This window comes from Vicia villosa, linkage group LG3 (assembly GCF_029867415.1).
Source record: "Vicia villosa cultivar HV-30 ecotype Madison, WI linkage group LG3, Vvil1.0, whole genome shotgun sequence".
Lineage (NCBI taxonomy): Eukaryota > Viridiplantae > Streptophyta > Magnoliopsida > Fabales > Fabaceae > Vicia > Vicia villosa.
In genome coordinates, this window is record NC_081182.1 from 192,189,761 (window position 1) to 192,195,760 (window position 6,000).

The window sequence follows — 6,000 nt, forward strand, 5'->3', positions numbered from 1 at the left end:
GTGGGCTGGTTTTAGGGGATCCCCAAGTGCAGTGGGAAGCATGTACAAGTGTGACACTCTGTAGTACCAGGTGATGTACCCCTCAACACAGCTCCAGTCGTGCTCTGTTATCATCGCAAAGACCTCAACTAACTGCCAACGGATCATGGCAATAGGAGCGAAGACAATAGGTTCGCGAGGTATCATCTGTGTGTAGCCAAACTAATGCATGAGCACTCCAGAGGATAACATACAATAATGGTCGAGTTGGCGGCAAATCATCAAGAGTATAGTGCTATCTCATCAAACGGAACCGTCTCACGGTGGTCAACATAACAGTCATATTTGACGTCCTCGGCAGACATGCGAACAAGTCCGCGCTTGTAAGGATCCAACACTTAGTTTCCTCTGAGGGGGCTGAATGCATTGGCACGCGGCATGAGCTCAATGTAGGTAGGCACCTCTCCTCAGCCAATAATATCTTGGAAGTGTTGTAGTATCCAAGCCTGAAAAAAACATGGTTATTTTAATGTATTATCACAAATATATAATAAGTAGAAGGGTATAAGATTGTTACCACCAAAAGGGTACAGCTGCCTCAGTGGCGGATTTAGAAATTTTCTTTAGTGGGAGCAAAAAAATATTTTATATATTGGGTTAAATATGTTTTTGGTCCCTATAAATATCTCAATTTTGGCTTTTAGTCCTTATAAATAATATATTGACTTTTACGCTCTATAAAATTACTTTTGCACTCACTTTTGGTCTCTCTACATGGACTAAAACTGAGTGCAAAAGTAATTTTACAGGGACTAAAAGTCAATTTTTTTTATAGGGACTAAAAGCCATTTTAGGTAATTTTATAGGGACTAAAAACATATTTAACCCTTATATATTTGATTAAAGAATTTTTAGAATTTTTTAAAATACAAAAAAAATGATATAATTTTTTTTCATTTTTAACACAACACCATCAAATATACTAGTTTTCATATTCTAACAATGTTTTATGACTTGTTTTCATCGTCAACAATACTATCAAATATATTAGTTTATATATATATATATATATATATATATATATATATATATATATATATATATATATATATATATATATATATATATATATATATATATATATATATATATATAACTAGTAACTCAATAATCATTTAACAATTCATCTTTCATACGGTTGTGCATTCTATTTTTCACAAAATATCTAATGAATAATTTCTTTTCAACAATAACACATGCTACAAACATAAATTATTTTGAATAAAACTTATAAAAAAATTAATAATTCTTCCAAACTTACTTTTGTAGCAGAAATAAAAGGGTAAACTTAAATGTATTAAAATAAAATAATTAAAGCAATAAAAGAAAAAATATATAATTTTAGCATTAAAAATCAAAATTTTATAGGTTGAAGTAAAACAACTAATTGAAAGTTAAAGGAGAAAATGCCTACAAATTAAGGAGTATAAATGTGCGGAGATTTTAATTAAAGAGCTATAATATGACTTAATTATATAATACTTTAAATGAAATTGAAAACTTTTTGTTGGGGCTTGAGCCCCCGTTCTAGTATACGTGGATCCGCCCATGGCTGTCTGCCATTGTCATTGCCTTCCACAAGCATCCTCTCCGAGTCTGTAGTAGATTTACGCCAGTACATCCGCTCCCCAATTATACTCTCGGATACGTGTTGTATCCGATATGTACCAGTGGTAGACGATGTCTGTGTACGTCGAGCTCATGTCCACAAAGAGCTTGGTGCCTATCAAATATAGGAAGTATCATCTCAGCGCCTGCTCTCTGTGTATATTCGCCTCTACCTCATCACTAGAATCCTCATGTTTCGCACTCAACGCCTCATCATATCTCCGCTTCAAGAAGGAAAACTCACGTGCTCCCTACGGGTCCTCTCCCCCTCATCAAGCGCGTCAGCAGGATCAGCCCCCAGCTCCACAATCAGCATCTCCACCGCTTCCTCCTTCATTGGCCTACTGTGATCAAGGAGGATACCCCTGATAGGTAGACTCAAGAGGAATGCCACATCATCAATTGTGATGGTGTTTACCTAGAATTTTGGGAAACAACCGTTAGTTTCTTATTAAAGTTTACTTTGCAGGATCAACTAGTAAATCCCATATCTTCATTGTGCTATATGTTTCTAATATTGTTTGACTTGTGTTTAATGCATAAAAAAGGAAATATTGAAAATAACAACATACAGAATTTAAGTAAATGATAAGAGAGAAAAGTCAAAAGAGAAACGACGCAAAATAAAATTACCAAAAGCAATATGGATTTGTGAAAATAAAAGGAATCCATTGCATAAGAATTAAAATGGTACGCAAACATACATTTCCAGAAAGTAACACTCGTTTCTCATTTTAGCGCAGAGATTTAGAGTATTCTTTTGTAACATAAAAATGTGGACCCTAAAACCTAACAACAACACTACTTATATAGATTTCTGAAATAATAACTATCCTAACGGTCGACTAAGCATCTGCCAACACGTGTCTCGACCATGCAGCCTTCGTCTATGAAACTTCCACATGTCCCATAACGACTTATTGATCTTATCAATTTCATTACGACTTCGACTACCCTTTTTGGCGGGAAAATATGCGAACATTCCTAAGTCCCATCTTCTAATCTTCTAAGCATAATACTAGTACAACCTTACTTTCGACCGTATATCCCATCTGAGGTTGAGTGCTTTTCGACTTAAAAGTTATCTAAACTCCCTTGTTTGGATCAGCATGCTTTCAACATTATCCTTTAAATATTAAGTCGAAATTCCAGGGTAACAGATGGTAATCCCACCGTGAGGAAGATGAAGTGAGGAATTCTCCGGATGCCATCTCTTCGCAAATTCCATCAACATCCTGTTATGTATCGTCATGTAGCCGACCTGACAGAGGTCCCTCGGGCCAGAAGCTGATAGTACATCCTGGAACCACGGCCGGTCAAGCTACTCGAGACTGACAATCTTCTGGGCATGGTTGTAAATCCTCTAGGGATCCCTCTCCTGAAGTTTTTAAAAAGTAAAAATGGTTATTAATAAGCAAAGTCACAAACAGAAGAAAATAAATTAATAAGTAATTAACAAAGAAAAATTACATCTCCCTCCCAGATACTCTAGTTGCACGATCTTTATACATACTCAAGAGGGATGCATCTACAGGGCCCCTCGGGTACCAAACAGGCTTCGACATCGGGCGGTCCTCGTGCAGCTCCAGAGGTGGCATAGAAGTAGAAGTAGAAGAATTGCTCCACGACGTCTACGGGGGAGGTGGCATCTGTGAGGAACCCTCAGCATCAACATCATCTCGAGGCCTCTATGGTGTAGTAGTAGATGGGAAAGGAAAATCAAGTGGAACGGATGGAGAAGGCCCGGCTGGAGCGGGTGTAACGGATGGAGAAGGTCTGGTTGGAACGGGTGTAACGGATGGACAAGGCCCGGCTGGAGCGGGTGTATCAGATGGAGAAGGTCCGACTGGAGCTGCATCTGCTGCAACAGCAGCTCCATTAGTTACCTGAGATACTACACACACTCGTTCACGCCGCACAGATGTGTGCTGTTTAGTCCTCCCATGTATATCCCTATCCGGACTGTGGGCCATAATGTCTGCATTGTAATACAAATAACCTCGAGTTAGATACTGTGTATTTATAAATAACACTACAACGAGGAAGGGCTTTTAAAGCGCTTTTTTTGGCCTTTAACAGCGCTGCCAAAGCCAGCGCTGGCATAGGCTACGAAAGCGCTTTTAAAAGCGCTCTGGTAGGCCCCCCTATAAGAGCGCTTTTCTGGAAAAAGCGCTCTTGTAGGCCCCCCTTTAAGAGCGCTTTTCAGGAAAAAGCGCTCTGGTAGGCCCCCCTTTAAGTGCGCTTTTTCCAGAAAAGCGCTGTGATAGGCCCCCCTGTGAGAGTAAAAAATAAAAAAAAAACGCAACATACTAAAGCGCTTTTCTAAAAGCGCTCTTATAGGGTGGGCTTTAAGAGCGCTTTTTCCAGAAAAAGCGCTCTGATAGCCCCCCCTATAAGAGCGCTTTTACAAAAGCGCTTTAGTATGTTGCTTTTTTTTTTTTTTTTTTGCTTTTTTATTAATCTTTGGCAGCGCTTTTAAAAAGAAGCGCTTTAGTATGTGGGCCTTTAAGAGCGCTTTTTAGAAAGCGCTTTAGTAGCTAAATGAGGTATTTTAATGTGCAGCCTGTAATTTAATCCTCCCAGTCGACCTGTAATATTTTCGACCTGTAATATGTTTTCAGCCTGTAATATTTTCGACCTGTAATTTATTTTCGACGATATTATTTCAGCCATCAGTAAGACAATATATATATATATATATATACTAATATAATACCATTATAATATCCAAAATTATATATATACATCATTTCAACATCAATAATATTATAGTACTTCAATTCGACACAAATCCTACATGAAAAAGCGCTTAATATAAAAATGACACAAATCCTCTTTTATTTCTTCCAACTTAAGTTTCGGGTATCCAGCGGCACGGAATTCGTCAAGGTACTACAAAACAAAAACAAAATATGAATGATACATTTAGTTAAATGTAATAAATTATATGAAATTATCTTAAGTTATAAATTCATACCGTGAGCGGAATCTCTAATTGATTTGCCTGAAGGATTTCTTTCATAAACCTCAATACAAAGTATCCGCAATCGTAACTGTTTTTCTGTTGCGGACACTACATAGAAAAACAAATAAGATTCTATAGTTGTGTATTGTTTTATCAAGTAGCATAAATATATTATAAGCAACATTGTGAAAAATAATGTACCTGCACTTGGATCCAAGTAATGTTGCTAGATTTAGTTCGGGATACCTGTGTGTCCCGTTGACTTCGGAACACTTGTATTGATCTAATTAACAAATATATAAAAGCATATGTTTAGATCAATCCCACAAATAAGTAAATATATATATAAATATACACGAATATATATTTAGAACGATCCCACTTACAAATCAACGATGTCCTTCATGGCCGGATAATTGGTCCATTCACCATTTACCGAATTCAGATAATACACGACTTCCCTTATAGGGTTGATAGCAAGCAGCAACCAGTGTGCTCTATAAATAAAAACAATAGGTTATATGAAAATTTTGCTATACACAAAAGAAACAGAGATTAGATGAACAAAGAATGAGAAACTAACCCTACTGGTCGGGTATTATACGCCCAAAGATGCAGACATTCTGTATTGCCGGTGGACATGAATCTATCGACTAATCGCTGTCTAACTGATTCCCGTTCCGAAGCAATTGCCATTCCGCTGCAGTGGGCGGAAGACACGAAACGGAATCTGTTAGACAACGGAGTCCCGCGCAACACTCTGTCATACAACAACCTTAAATAAAAACATAATAAACATTAGATTATTTTCATTGAAATGTGTAAATAAATTATATTGTGGGACTAATTAAATAATATATCGGATGAGGGAATATTACCGGATGTATGAGTGCATGTTATTGACGCCTAGTTGATCATGCTTAAAAATCTCCTCCAAGTCATCAAGTGTAATAAGTGACTTGAATTCAATACCGAAGACACTCTCATCCATAACGATTTCACGTAAAGCACCATCCTTCAAATCCGACATATCAACCATTGTTGCGAGCGTCGACCGGTACCGAGGCACAAAAGCACCGCCTTTTTTTCCCGCTGGCTTCGGAGGACCAATGGGTGGTACGGTACGAACTTGCTGCGTCACTTGTTGTGACTCTCGAGCGGATGCCTAAAAATCATATAAGTTAGGTAAAATATAAAATCATGCAGATTTAGATTCAGATTAATTATTAACACTTTAAATGTACCTCTTTTAGTGATGCAACGGACTCCTCCTCCTGTAAAATCCCTTTACCCTTAACTGTGGGTTTTATAGGAGCAGTCTAAAATTAAAATGTAAAAAATAATTAATAAACGGTTTAGAATTGACATTTGAAAACTAAATGATTCAT